The sequence below is a fragment of the Limanda limanda genome, chromosome 18 (assembly GCF_963576545.1).
Source record: "Limanda limanda chromosome 18, fLimLim1.1, whole genome shotgun sequence".
NCBI lineage: Eukaryota > Metazoa > Chordata > Actinopteri > Pleuronectiformes > Pleuronectidae > Limanda > Limanda limanda.
The window spans coordinates 19,050,338-19,066,381 of NC_083653.1; the positions used below are offsets into that span (position 1 = coordinate 19,050,338).

At 42.6% G+C, this 16,044-nt stretch overlaps 1 long non-coding RNA gene across 1 annotated transcript; it reads left to right on the forward strand.

Annotated features, from left to right (window-relative positions):
• Window positions 1-1,295: 1,295 nt before the first annotated feature.
• LOC133024026 (uncharacterized) lies at window positions 1,296-1,949 on the forward strand. The gene is made up of 4 exons (XR_009683098.1): window positions 1,296-1,373; window positions 1,637-1,695; window positions 1,769-1,831; window positions 1,918-1,949. It is a non-coding gene; the product is annotated as an uncharacterized LOC133024026 (long non-coding RNA).
• The last annotated feature ends 14,095 nt before the right edge of the window (window positions 1,950-16,044 follow it).

Genomic DNA, 16,044 nt, shown 5'->3' on the forward strand with positions numbered 1-16,044 from the left:
CTACGATTGGCTGGCTGGTTAGAGCACTGACGGCACGTGTGCACGGTCACATACGGTTATAACGAGCTTTCATAAAGGCGCTAGCAGGCTAGCCACTATGCTAACTGGGGTAGTAACAGTGCAAGAACGCTGTCACGACTTTAATTCCACTTCTATCATGACACTGTTTCTACAATACCGTCAGGTTAGAAGCAATAACTGGGTAGTAGTTAGTAGAGATGAGCCGGATACTCGGCTGAAACGAGTATCCGGTATGGATAAAGCACTTTTGCCGAGTACGATTATTATACGAGTAATCGGAGTCATTATCTGTGCTCGGACTGAATGAAAATCCTCACACAGCGTCACAGCGGTCCTCCCGTCACACACGGCTCTGCTCACTCACTCACAGAACAGGGGCCCGTTTCACAGAGCAGGTTCAACAAACTCTGAGTTAAAACCTTAACTCTGGGTTGAGCAACTCTGAGCTGTCAAACTCTAAGTTTTCGGTTTCAGAACAGGTGATAACACTTAGTTCAATCAACTCAGAGTCAAGGTAACCCTGAGTGAAGCTTGTGCATGAGGATATAAAAAGCCTTCATCAATGGAACACAGATAACATGATTCACCATGGCAACAAGTGGTAAACAGCCTCGATCCTCCTACTTCTCCCCAGTGGAGTTGGAAATATTAATGACTGCGTATGCAGAAATTGAGCATATATTTTTAAAAAGAAGCAATACTGTGGCAGCAGCAAAAGCGCGGGATCTTGCGTGGCAGGAAATTGCTGACCGAGTCAATGCGTCAGTATTAATTTGCGAAAAAAAAGAAATGTTTTGTCTTGAATGTTCCACTTATTCAACAATTATATTCCATATGTGTGTCTGTGAGCACAGGTGCAACCCAACAGGCACCAAACGGACTTGGCAGCAGCTAAAGATGAAATATAAAAATGTAGTTCAAACAGGTAAGGTATAATAAAGTACAAGCAATTGTGATGTTGTTTAGCCTGCCCTCATTAAACAGCATTTAGTGGCTACATTCAACATGTGATGGATATATTTAAGTAATTAGGGAAATCTGCAAAAAAAAGAGAAATCCCAACACTGCCAGTATTTAATATTGTCTCTATGAAAGCAACACCTAAATGCCTTTTATACATACAAGTCTCCAAAGTTGTGTTTTCTGTATGTATTTAAATTTGACCTCCATTATAGCCAACAGAAAAAAGGCTGAGGCCCGCAAAAGAGGTGGCGGTCCACCACCACCACCTCTCACAGAGGCTGAAAAGATGGCCCTCAGTCAGAACAGTGGACGACCCATTGCTGAGGGCATCTCTGGGGGGAGTTCATCGGACCCACCCACGCCCCAGGTCACAGGGGCCTACATAAGAGGTAAGTTATTCAAATGAATGGCATGTACGTTAATCCTTTTTCTAGTGTTCGCTCAGTAATGGCCACCCATTCATCTTAGACACAACTTAGTTGGCACACTGATTTTTCTTGTAGCAGTAAGCTACAGTTCTTTGCAATTGGCTGCTTTTGCTTTCAGATATCAATCTATTTTAAGGTGACTCAGAGTTTGAAAAATTGTGTTTAAATTAGGTGGGGCACTTTTCTGGGTAATCATCAACTGTCAAATCTTCATTTTCTACCAGTTACTGATGGTGTAATCTGTCTCGTTGAGCCTTCTGCCATAACAGACCTCCATGCTGTTGTAAGTACTCTTAATATTCCACAGATTTTTCATAATTGGTAGAATATAACACACACATTCTGTTTCATTACAGGAGGATGATGAAGAAACCTTATCAGCTGCCACAGAGAGGGAAGATGCAGAGAGGCCTGCTGAAGTATACACCTTTTTTTTTTAAATAACTTTGGCTCAGTTAATAGTGTTGTTCCACAATACAACTTGCAACTTCTTTCTCTCTAACAGAGCCATGCTGGAAATTACAATGGGGAAGAAGGTCCATAAACCTCCACAGCACAGCTTACCTCAGTAAGATGTTGTTCAGCATTGACCCACAACTTACAATGACACTAAATAGACATGGCACTGAAATTCAATGTCATTTATGTTCCTATAGCTCCCTGTGAAACAACTTTACAAGGTATATTTAGAATCTCAAATAAAGAAATCACACCTAGAAATGGAGCACATAAGGCTGCAGATCACCAAAACAGAAAAGGAAATACAACTGCTGGACCATCAGTTAAAGGTGGGTGACGTGCCCACAGGTGGATGTTTTTTAATTGTTTCAACAACAAAGGATTAACAACTGTACAAAATTTGTCCTTCTAGGAAATAAAGAAGACCTCATAAAATGAGATGCATATTGTCGTTCTTGAACATTGGGGAGGTGATGGGTCAGTTAGAAATGATTGACACATATCATGTCTCTAACAGCTCTTCCATCTCGTGTATCAGCAGGGGGGGTATGATTAATACCTGGATCACAGGGGGAAAGAGTAGGACATTGTTCTCCTCTAATAGTGGCAATGTTGTGGAGAACCACACATGCCACTATAATGTCACAAGCTCTCTCTGGGGTGACCTTGAGCCTACGAAGGCACTGGAACCGGGCCTTGAGTATCCCGATGGTCATCTCCACTCTGGCTCGTGTCCTGCAGTGAGCCAAGTTGTAGTGTCGCTGTGGGCCAGGGTCAGGGTAAGGGGTCAGCAGATAGCGCTGGCAGGGGTACCCTCTGTCTCCGAGTAGGTAACCATCGAACTCTACTATGATAATACAAGATACAGTTTGTTTCAGTTGCAATAGGAGGAAACAAAATATTTGATCATAGGATATAACTATATACTGTATATAAATTATATATATAAACTCACCACCGGCAAATCTGGCACTCAGTGTCGACTCACGAAACATTCGTGAGTCATGCACAGACCCAGGCCACTTTGCTTCCACATTGTTAATCATGTGGGCTCCATCACATATGATCTTCACAGTGGAGAACAGTAATTAGCTGTATGGTGTAGTGTATTTAATTTGGAATGTTAAAGGCTACTATTTAGGCCTACCTGCACATTAATGCTGTGGACAGATTTCCTATTCACATAATCTCCTTCATTTATTGAAGGAGCGATGATAGGAATGTGAGTGCCATCTATGCAGCCAATCACACCTGAAAACCCTAAAATATATCAAATTGACTGATTAGTGCTTCAAGTCTCAAAGCTTTATGACATAAATGAATTACTGCTTAGACTGATACCTGCAATTCTGTGGAACTCTTCTTTGAGAAGTCTGGTGGGTCTGTGACTTGGGAACACTACAAACGTGCATAGTAGCCGTTTCAGTGCAAGTGTCACATTTCGGACAGCCCGACAGACAGTTGCCTTGGACACATGCTCTGCATCACCGACGTTATACAAAAAACTGCCGTTGGCAAAAAAACGAAGTGCAATACAAAGAATTTGCTCGGAACTGAGAGCATGTCCACGATGCGTCATGTGAGCGATGTGAGGGCTGAGAATATCGTTTATATAAATTATAGATGATGCAGAGAAACAAACAAACAGATACTCATCAGGGAATGATAAAACATCCAATCGGGGTCTAATAATCCTCTCCCGGTGGAGATGTCTGCGGAGTATCTGCGCCTCGACATCAACTGGCTCTTCAATAAAAGGACAAGCCATGTCTGCCACTGCCTTCAGTCTGCAGGCTTCAACTTAAGAGCAGGAGAAACTCGGGGTTAGTTGAAGAAAACCTGCCAGCGAGCAGGTTAGGTTCACGGAGTATGTTGCCAGGGTAACTGACTCAGAGTAAAGCTGAACTGGCTTTGTGAAACTGAAAAACCAGAGTTTCCCTCATCTCAGGGTTAACTAACTCAGAGTTTTCACTAAACCTGCTTTGTGAAACGGGCCCCTGGTGTGGAAATAAATTAAAATAAAATAAAAATAAAAAAATCATAAAAAAATTTCAAAGTTAAAAAAGAAAGTTATGTTGAACCAGCCCACTTCCGGGTTAAATCACACCCACTTCCGGGTTAGGCCCCGCCCACTCCGAGTACGGATACGGATAATTCATATGGTTAACAGATACAGATACAGATAATGCTGTACTCGCTCATCCCTAGTAGTTAGTGTCGGGAGTCCCTGCTGACTCTGTGTGGAAGCTGGGGTTGAAGCTAGCTGGGGGGGAAGCTAGCTAGCTCTGTGTAGCTTCAAGCTGTGGAATTAGCAACACAGTTCGGAAACAAGACCGGGGAACCGCTGCGCTAAGAAACGATTACATCAGCATTTTGACCTGCTGGGTGTCACTTTATTTTATTTAGTTGCCATCGTAGCCTACACTGTGTGTGAGGAAAGTGGGGAGTAAGTAAATAAACAGCGTGGACTTCTTCCGATTACTCGTGAGGTAGGTTCTGGTTTTGTTACCATTTAGTGGGTCTGGCCTGCAGGCAATTGTAGATTTCCCAGTGCCCAAGACCCGGCGGGAACTTCAACGTTTTTTAGGGATGTGTGGGTACTATCGTGGATTCTGCAGAACCTTTTCTGATATTGTTGCTCCCCTCACTACCCTGTCCAGTCCCTCTAAACCCTATGTGTGGACTACTTCGTGTCAGGAAGCTCTTGAATCTGCTAAGGCTCTTCTCTGTAGCGCACCTGTTCTTTCTTCCCCAGACTTTCTACTACCCTTCAAACTTGAGGTTGATGCCAGTGGATCAGTGAAGAATGACAGACAAATGGAACAAGTCAGATCTTCTGTGTAAGAAGCAGACGCCACCCCTTTCGCGTTCTTTTGACCTGTGAAATCGAACATTTTTCGTTGGGAGAGAAATGTTCGATCTTAAGGGGGGAGGTGTTACAACCCTGAGGTTGTGTGTCTCCCTCTCCCTCCCTCTCCCTCTCTCTCCCTCTCTCTGTCTCCAGAGTGTGTGTGTGTGTGGCCTGATTGATGGCAGGTGGGACCTGATGATTGCTGCTCCAGGATTGGCCAGACTGAAGAGAGGAGCCCAGGGCCGGGTCTAGACAGGCATGTATGAGGGGGCAGCCACAAATCTTGAGGGGGCATTGTGCTTTATTATATTATTATTATTATAAATTGGGATTTAGTTTGAGGGGGCACAACATTTATTTGAGGGGGCCAGGCCCCCTCTTGCCCCTGCCTAGACTCGGCCCTGGAGGAGCCTACAAGAAGCACGGACTGACTGCAGTCTCCCTCTCTCCACCGAATCTCCCACCTCCAACCAGGACCAGTGTTTGTATGCCGTATTGTTCTGTTGTAGATATCTGTAGTAAATGAGTGTTGGTGGTAGCCCTGTAGGAGGGAGAAGCATTTTCTTTTACCCCTGTTTTCTCCTGTGTTTTCCTGAGTAGGAGTTAGATAAGCATTTGGCTTTTTGTTTCATAGATAGGAACGTAGGGAATAAGATTGTTTTGTTTGTTGTGTTGGCCTTTCTCCCTCTGAAGCAAATAAAAGCTACCACTAAACCAGAAATCCTTTGTGACACTGGCCTGCTTGGGAGTGGGAAGAATGGGGAGAGCACCACATGGCACGACTCTGGGTTCCCCTAGACCCGGGGCGTAACACTTCTCCAAGCTTGTCTTCCGTTGCGCCACCTATTGTTCTGGCGGTGAATTGTTTTCAGCACGTAGAAGTATAAATGAAAAAGTGTCCGTCCGATCCGTCCGTCAGTAACGGATTCGGAGTAGCATTATGGAGCCTTTAGTTTAATCCTTTAATCAGGCTATCTGACACCGACCTGGTCTCCTGCTGTGTTTGCTCAATCCCAGCAACTGATTCCATAACTGCTGTGCACAATTGCAATCACACAGAACAGGAGGTAAAGAGCTGGAGGACCTGCTCTGCAGGTTTCTCTGCACCTTCCGTAAGAATTTGTTGCCTCTTAAATGTATTTTTGTCTTGCTTAGACAGTAAGCAGTGTAATTTAAAACTACAACTTAAACCAGAGCAAGTCATCTCAGGTTCTCTCAGGGTGGTGGCCCCACTGTGAGAGCTGAGTTTGATTCTTCTAGGCAAATCCGGTTGCTCTTCCTCCTGCACCGCTGGGTGCAGAGGTCCTCCATGGATGGCAGCTTCGTCCTGGTGATGTGCTGAGCAGACTTCACCACCCTCTGTAGAGCCTTACGGTTGACCTCTCTGTAGGCCTTCTCATCCTCGCCGGTGATCAGGCCTATATGACAGTGGTGTCATCAGCAAACTTGACGATGGTGTTGGAGCTGAGGGTGGCCACGCAGTCATGCATGAACAGGGAGTACAGGAGAGGACTGAGCATGCAGCCCTGGGGGGCACCGGTGTTGAGGGTCAGGGTGGAGGATGTGGAGCTGCCGATCCGCACCGCCTGTGGTCTGCCCATCAGGAAGTTCAAGATCCACTCACGGAGAGCGATGTTGAGCCCAATGTCTCTGAGCTTGGTGACGAGCTTCAGGGGCACAATGGTGTTGAATGCTGAACTGTAGTCGACGAAAAGCATTCTCACATATGTGTCCCTCTGGTCCAGGTGGGAGAGGGCAGTGTGGAGGGTGAGGAAGATGGCATCTGCAGTCGACCTATTTGGCCTGTAGGCAAACTGCAGAGGGTCCAGACAGTCAGGGAGGGAGGAGGTGATGAAGGGTTGGACCAGCCGCTCAAAGCACTTATGATGGAAGTAAGTGCTACTGGGCGGTAGTCATTCAGGCAGAGGGTTTTAGTTTTCTTGGGAACAGGGACAATGATGGTCTTCTTGAAACATGCGGGGACTACAGACTGGAGCAGAGACATGTTGAAGATGTCTGTGAACACATCTGCCAACTGATCTGCACACACCTTGAGAGCTCGGCCAGGGATGCCATCAGGTCCAGGTGCCTTGCGTGTGTTGATCCGGTTAAGAGATCTCCACACGTCTGCCCTGGATATGACGGGGGGCAGCGGTCCTCCTGGGCCTCTTCGATCTCCACAGCCGGGGGGCTGCTCTCAAAGCGGGCGTAAAAAGTGTTCAGATCCTCTGGGAGAGATGCAGACACTACATCAGCACTGCTGGTCTTTTCTTTATAGTCTGTGATGGTTCTCAGTCCGGCCCACATGTTCCTAGTGTTGGAGCCCTTGTAGGGGGACTCCACTTTGTCCCTGTACAGTCTCTTAGCACTGCTAATAGCACTCCGGAGTGCGTACCTGGACTTCCTGTATTCCTCCAGATCCCCTGAGATGTAGGCAACGGTCCTTGCTTTGAGTTTAGCATGGACGTCACAATTAATCCAGGGCTTCTGATTTGGAAATCATCATTCAATGCATTTGCTGATGTAGCAGATGACCGCGTCCGTGTTGATGTCATCATCCTGGAACACGCACCACTCCGTCGTGCTGAAGCAGTCCTAAAGAGCCAAGTCTGATTGGTCGGACCACCACTGAATGGTCCGAGTCACCGGTCTGTCACGCTTGAGTTTCTGCCTATAGGAAGGCAGCAGCAGAACTGAAACGTGATCCGATTTGCCGAATGGGGGGCGGGGGAGAGCCTTATACGCACCCCGGAAGGGAGTGTAAACATGGTCCAGCGTGTTAGCTCCGTGCGTCGGACAGCTGATGTGCTGGTAGTATCTCGGCAGGAGATACTACCAGTACTTCAACAATTTACTGAAGGAAAAGTACAAATAAATAGACAAAAAAGTACCACAGTCTTAATTTTCAACTTGAGGATAGCAAGTAAGTACTTTAAGTATTGAAAGCAAAGGTACTTGTTGAATGATTCCTTTTGTTAGATGCACACAATCTACATCATTGACTGAGCCTACTGTATATTTAGTTTAATACAAGAATGCTTCAGACATATTAATAAATAATGCTGCAGATGATGCTACTGAAAACACATTTTCATATTCATTAACGGCTGACCCTCCTCCTAAAATATTTTAGGTTTTTGTTCGCCCCTGATGCTGTTGGGGTCTTACCCTCTTTTTATTTATTACTTTTGAATGTTTAAACAATATTGGCTGACATTTGTAGTGGAGTAAAAGTGAGAAGTACCCCAAAATAAATTGACTTAAGTAATCTACAGATACATGAAAAGTACAACTAAGAACAGTAACAAGGTAAATACCCAAACAAGAAAGCAGACCATCAAGAGAAAGTATGTTCCATTTCATATGAGTAAGGAAGATAAAAAAAAACATGCCTGAAGCCATGATGAATCAAATCAAATGTGCACAATAGAAATGAGAAACATTTCTTCTTTTCTAGACCCTAATGACCAGGCTCATATCTGACAACATATCATAGAGCCACTGGGTACTCGTACATCTAGCCGGCTGAAACTTGGTGCTGAGTTTAGTCATTATTTCACAGTATTATACCTCAATAAGCTGCTGCATTTAAAGGTCTCACACTTGAGGATGAGTACAACATATGTGTGTTGATAAGCGATCTCTGCAGACTGGCTGATTTCAGTGGACACACAGAAAACTGGGGTTGAGTTGCTGCTCACAGTACAAGAATAACAAGAAGCATGAACAATGTAAGTGACCCTCTGCCCTATCTCAGTGCGTAGATTGGGAAAGGAAAGAGTTGTGGGTGCATTTACAACTTATGCAGGTGTAATACATTGCAAAAAACAAATAAGGTAATCCTACAAAACGCTGACGATTTATTTTGCTATACACTGGGTCTGATCCATGGGTGGGGCCAGGGGGGCCCTGAAGTACCCCATGTCCCATCAGTAGTCTTTAAAACAAATTCAATGATTAATTTAATTCACAAAGAGATGCACAATTTATTTGTAGTTCACTAAGCTGTACATAGCTTAATTAGCTGCTGTCTGACCTTCAACATGGCTGACAGAGGTTACATCGTTATCTTACATGCACACCCTCTATTCTGCTCTGTTAGATAACCTGTTCTTTGGGAATAGCCGGGATCAGAAACATGTTCTCGTGCTTTCAGTAAGTCCCCCCCACAAACACATACACACAAGCACACACACAAGAATCGTATTAAAAAGCGACTGCTGCCAGTGTAGCTGGAGACAAACTTCTCTGCTGCACATTGTAGTGAGAGATCTACAACAAAGAAAAAACACACAAGAGGAAAGCTGAGTGACTGTGGGCGCAGGAACTCCTTCGTGTGACAACACACACACACACACACTTTTCTGGCTCCCACTAATGAGTCCCTTCCGCTCCATCACTCATCTGAATGTACAAAATTTATATTTTTACAACAAAAAAGATTTTTCCTTGCCCGTACAATCATCCTTCCGCCAAAGGGGAAAACACGCCCTTTCCCGAACTAACACATCTACCTTTTGCCCGCTGAGCTTGCATGCTCCTCTATTGAGAGACAATGGAAGTGGACTGCCAGTTTATAGTCTAGCACGTTTCCCTCTGTTTGAGATTAATTAGGAAGTTTAATAATTGTTATTTGATTCAAGACCCGGTTTGGTCTTATTCAAATATTTATTAAAAAGCAATGAAAAGTTTAACAGCATAGCTATGAGCACTCATGCACAGCCTTGGCTTAAATCGTAGCACGGGGTGGTCGATAGTCGCGCCGAACAGAAGGCGTTTGTGATATTTATAACAGTAGGTAGAACAGGATTGGTCAATAAGGAGGGGAAGTCTTCCTTGGTTCTTCCTCAATGGTGTGCAGGCGTAGTCCACCCTCTTGGCATTGGAATAAGGAAGTGAGGAGCAGCACCGTTTTGCTCCTCCTCTGATGGTTGCAGGGCAAAATGTTCACTTCATGACAAGCCTTGACACAGCTGACGCATTGTGGGTCAATGTTGTTGTTCATGGAGTAAAGAATATTCTGTTCCTGCTCTATCGGCTGTACATTCTGTTTGTGTAAACATTCGTATTTTCCAAACCAACACATCGCCACTCTGTCTCTCCTTCAGAACTTATCAGACCTTTTATCAAGACAGGTGTGAGATTGACCAGCGTTGTGACGCACACACATTTCTACCTAACTTCAAGATTAACACCAAGCAGCAAAGGTTATTAAAAATAATTTGTGTAAAGGCCTAATATCTGGCCCAAACTGCTCCTGCCCCCACCCTCCTTTCATTTGTTTAGAGTGCAGTTCCATAAACATCTTCTACGACAAGCTAAAATTTAAAATCTCAACAATATTTGGATAGATTATGGTGATACAGTATTTGATTTCTAGGTAGCTCTGTTTGTTAGTTGTTTTGACATTTAGACCACTCTGACGCAAAGAGGTTATTATCACTTTGTCTATAAGTGATTGTAATAATGAATACATCATTTGAGAAGTCAAAAAGTTGTTCGGTGGCTACTTGGGAATAGGATTAGGGTTATCATGTTTTATGTGGGCCACTCCGGGACAGGAGATAACAGAAACATAAGAATAATGTTCCTGCAGATTGTTTAAATACTACAGAGACAAAGTCCTGACAGGTGATGACCTCAGATGTACATAGCCAAAATTAGAGAGAATTCAGCCAATCAAGTTCTATTTTGACCTGTCCAGCTTGTTCGGTAGCAGATCAAAGAGTGAGCTCCGCACAGTCACGGCTTAGATAAATATGAATTTACTAAAGACAACTTAACAAATGCAAACCTGGCTTAACTCAACACGATCAAAAATCAGAAAACCAAACAGAGCAAATAAAGGTCCTATAGAGTACTAGTTTTCCAGGACAGAGAGAGAGAGGGAGAGCCATCTTTTTCTTCTCCAGTTCGGTTATTGCTGGGTGGTGTAATAGGAATTTCTGTATCTGGGTATGTTTAATGAAAGAACAGACATATATATAGAGGAATGTACTGACAACTGTGTTTCTGTGGGTAAACTTGGAACTTGTTGGGGTTTGCTAGGGGAACTTAGATATTTAGTGGCTTCCTCTACACTGTGTCGCTAAACAAGAGATTCACTGCAGGGGTCCCTCAAGTGTCCGAAGCAGGGGGGATTTAGGTGTGAATTGCCAGAGACCATGGATCTCAGAGACAGATGTTTCACATCCAGGAGTCACTCAAGCAACTTATGTTATATGACTTCCTCATACACAGTGTAACTGTGTGTGAGGAAGTCATATAACATAATCAGTTTTTATCCCCGTCCACACTAACACACCTGAAAATGCATGTATCACGTGGCGACTCATGTACACTGGGCATGTGTGTACCCGTGTAAACAGGAAGCAATTGGTTGTTAGAGGCAGAAAGAGCTACGTTACAAACAATAAGCAACAATGGTGAAAAGTAAGAGCAGGGGTTTCTTTAAATGGACTGATGATGAAGTGGAACTTTTAATGAACATCCATGTTGCGTTCTACACTGGTATCTGAAGCTAGTGTTGCTTAACCTTAAATACCCTTTGAAACCAAAGAGTAATACCAGTGTCATTTAGAGTAGTAGCTTATCTACTAGGGTCTGTGTTAGCATATTCCTTGCCATCACTTACTGTGATGATGACTGCCATGCTATTTAAATCTGTGGTAAAGGCAAGAGAAGCCTGATTGAAGGATTGGCACAACCAACAAAAACACAATGATGTTAATCTTTAAATATCGAGGCATTTGCTAATTAAGATTCAGAAAGTGCTTTTAAGAATTTTTATCAATGTAGTCGATTCATGTTCAGCTCCTTTTATACCAAACTTTCCTAAATTCAGAGGTTCTTGAAATTCTATTAAGGTAAATGGTTTTGTATTTATATAGTGCTTTTCTAGTCTTGATGACCACTCAAAGCGCTTTTACAGTACAGTTTTACATTCACCCATTCACACACCCATTCATACAGTGCATCTATTTGCAGCACTTTGTTATTCTATGGGGGTTCAGCATCTTGCCCAAGGACACTTCGGCATGCAGATGGGTCAGACTGGGGATCGAACTGCCGACCTTCAGGTTGGAGGACGACCACTCTACCTCTCAGCCACAGCCGCCCAGGTCAGAATACTTGTGTAATAACCTAAACCTTAAACAAGGCTGGACATAATTAAGAAAAGTGTCCAAAAAACACACCGTGATTATTGACCCTGTATCACAGTGGATGTGTTTTGGAGGAATTATATTGTGTACGAACAAGACAACAGAGGAGGGACACTGGAAGGTAAATAGGGACAGATCATGCGACAGAATGACGCGGCAAGTCCGACTCTGTAAGATCGAACAACTGATCTGAACAACCCCACATCTGACTCATCCCCTCACACGGAAATTAATCCTGCACTGATCTGTGTGCTTCCTCGTTCCTTTCCTCCACCATAACAGGTCTGATAGGTGGCTGTAGACCGAGTCCAGCAGCGTCTGGCTGGCCTCCTGGCTCTTGACTCCGGCAATCTCAAAAAGGCGATCCAGCTTGTCCTCAGCGTCTGGGATCTCCTCGATCACGTGCAGCTCCTCTGGGTTCAGGATGTGCAGCATGTCGTCAAAGATGGGCTGTAGGTCGCTTGGGTCCAGACGCACCTGCCGGAGCACAGTATCTTTCTTCTCTGGAGAGAAAACGGAGAAGAGAAATAGTTGTTGAAATAGCTGCTATAATAAATGTCTTTACATCAACAATAGATTAAAGATTCAGTGTGTAGGATTTAGTTGCACCTAGTGGTGAAGTTATATATTGCAGCCAACTGAGTATCCCTTGCCTCACATCCCTTTTGGAGTGTTTAGGAGAAACTGTAATGGCCGTCAAAGTATGTAAAACTCTAAAGCCAGTGTTCGGTGTGTCAGTTCTTGGCTACTGTAGGAACGCGGATCATTCTAAGAACCCATACTATGTAACTTGACTTTCATAAAGAGAGTATGTTCTAAGTATGTTCCTAAGAACTAACATGAACAGGTCAAAAATACTTATCTCTGAATGACAGGTAAAGTCAACATGTGGAACTTCTACTCGCCATTAACAGGAAACCTGGATGACTCTTTTAACATAACTCTGTAATAATCTGTTTTTATTAAATAATGTAGATATCTGTACAATTTTAATTTACAACATATTTTTACAAACAGGAACAAATATTTAGAATGCAACCTTTGAGCAAAAAACTGTGTCCAAATTGTTTAACTTCAAATTCACATTAAAAAATGTTGACAGAATAGTGCCCATTGATCTCTATTACTATTATTTATTATTTATCGCTTAGTATCGTTTGAATTTTTGCTCATAAAATATCTGATGTGAGCAAATCTATCAGTTTGATTTAAGAGCAATACCCAGAAGGACCACATGAGGGCGACAGGCACACATCCAAGTTTGAAATGAAGGCAGCTGTTGTCACATCATTTTCATCAAATCTGAGTCACAGTGAGTGTCAGAATAATTAGTCATGGGTGTTAAGAATTTAGATTAGCTAATAAAATCAGTATCTGCACAAGCAGGAGTATCCAGTGCGTGATAAATAATTATTTATTAATGACGCTCTGGGGATTCTACAGGTCAGTTGATACACAGAAAGTTGTCGGCCAAAAAGTTGCCCCAGATGAGAAATAGTGTGAAAATGAAAGTTTCCCTCAGGTGTGACTAACCCTCATGGTGCAAGTTGTAACAATTACTATTTCAGTTTTATTCACAATATATATTTATATATTATATATATATTATATATAAAAAATGTTTGAAGGAATGTTACGATTAACATTCCTTCAAGCCTTTTTTATCTTTTAAAACCTCACTATTTTGTTCCTGATTTCATAACTTCTGTTTCTGACTTTACAGAAAATTCATGATATCTTATAGATATTTTGAATGATCAAACAAATGTTACCTACACAGCTTGTTCCATTGATTCATATATAACTACACAGGAAAAACGAGAGAGTAATTTTTCCAGAGTTAACATTATTTTCCTCTGAAAGAGTCATTTTTATTAATTTCGGATTGTAATTATTTCCGATGACCACTAGAATGGGAGCAAAAAAACAGAGGAAATCTTATTGGAGTTATATTAAGAACACGCCCACTAATGTTTGTTAAGTTTCGTTTCTGCCGCCATTGTCTAACACCGCAGTGCAAGGTCGAGGTGAATGGCAGCGGTAGACGGCAGTGAGCGGCGGCGGGAGACGCTGGTGAGCGGCGGCGGTAGACGCCGGTGAGCGGCAGCGGGAGACGGCAGTGCGCAAGGTAAGTCTGCAAAGTACTAAATATCGGGTTTTACGCACTGCACAATTGCTAAGGTCATTGCAAACGCTAGCTTTTGCTTAGTCAATGTCATTACACTCAGTATGGTTGTGGACCATTTTCTCACGTTGTTCGGTTAGGAAGCACGTGTGTTTGTTTCAACTGCTATTCAGCTAGCAAGCACGAGGTTAGCAAGTTCTTGTGTTTGTTTCACACGCTGTACGACTAGTAAGCACGTCGTTGGCAAGCATGTGTGTTTTTTGTTTAACCTGCTGTCCGGTTAGTAAGCATGTGGTGTTTTAATTCACCTGCTTCCCGGTTAGTAATGATGTCTGTTTTGTTACACCTGCTATTTGGTTAGCAAACACATGTGTTTTACTCTGAATTGAGTCCTATACATTGACTGAATGGAATAAGTCAAGGTGGACAATGGATTATAAATGTTAATGAATGACTTTGTGAATAGATGTGCAAAAGCTAATAAAAATAACCTTTTCATGTCATGTAGGATGTAGGCTGTTCGAGTGAAGTACAGAGATCGACAAAAATATCTCTGTTTTGAGGGCCAAGTTACCTACACATTGTTTTTGGAATGTGGTGAGTGGAAAACCTGATGAATTCCAGTCTAACATACTGAAGCTGTCAGTTTGGGGGCATGGTGCAGATATTAATGAACTATTACTAAGGAGAAGATATACCTTTAACTGTTGAGGTTTATATTGCTTAATTTATTAAATTTCCCTTGTTCTGGAGTTCATATTAAATTTTAAGTGGATTTTTTTTTTTTACGTTCACAGCTTACAAGAAGTTCAGCATCTCAACCTTGGACTTAAGAGTCTTTGATGACACAAAGACTGAGGTCTAAATCCAGATGGTAAGTTTCTTAGTGTCATTCATTTTTCTTTTTTCATGAGCAGGGTAGTGTAGAGTGGATAGTGAAAAGGAGAGAGATTGGGGGAATGATGATCAGTACAGTCAGGAATTGATCATGATCACTGCATTGGGCATTGCCAACTTGGAACATGTGCTTAATCACGTAGCCAATGACCACACCAGTGTCATTCATTCTTTGAGTCTTGGCGAGCCTAACATGTTCTATTTAAGACAAGCAGATAAATCTGCTGAATTGTTAGTTCATTATAGTTCCAATAATCTTTTTTTGTGTGATATTTTTTTGGTAGTTACTGTAATACTTTTAGCAATTGTAAGGTGTTAGTGTTAATCACACCAGCTGTGTGTATATGTGTAGGACAAGTCCTTCAAGGCGTGTCAAAGAGGACTACGCAAAGGGGATCATCAACTTGTTCCCATACCTGGCTGATCCAAGGAGCAAGTTTGGTTATGTAAGTACAGAAAACAATAAGTCCTACCTATTTACTCTTCATTTCTAAACTCAACAGTTTTCGGGCATGATGTACATCTACATTTAAAAAAAAAAAAAAATTAACTGCTTGGCTATGGTTTGATGAAAACTAAAGATGTTAACGTTTATGCACGTCCACCATCTCTGCAATTTTTCCTTAACTGATCATTTAAAACCCTTTCGAGTTTAGCACTCCAGTCTTGATCAAGTTCAGCTCAGCTGCTGCAGTTTTAAGATTTAAGTGTGAAAATATTTTATCCCACTAATTCAAACATGTTCAAAATAACAATTCATTTCACTCTGAATAATATCTTTTTAGGAGCATTTTTACAATGCAGAAGATGGGAGTGGGTATCTGGCTTGGAGATTGAAGTATGTCAAAAAGGAAGCTTCTGGTGGACAAAAGAAGGCCATGAGACTGTCAAGAACACAAATGGGTATGTGTTATTGTTATCTGTAACCAAACTGCATACATGAGAATCATGGCAGAGCTCCCAAGTGTGGTTTATTAAATCCTAGGACACTGTCATATCCATATCCACTGTTACAGGGGGCCCATCAGCTGAAAGAGACTTGAGGGAGGACAATCGCCTAATGACAGACAGCTTGTGTTCTGAGGCCATTGCACTGATGAAGCATACAGCTGATGAAGGAATTGTTATGACGAAGAC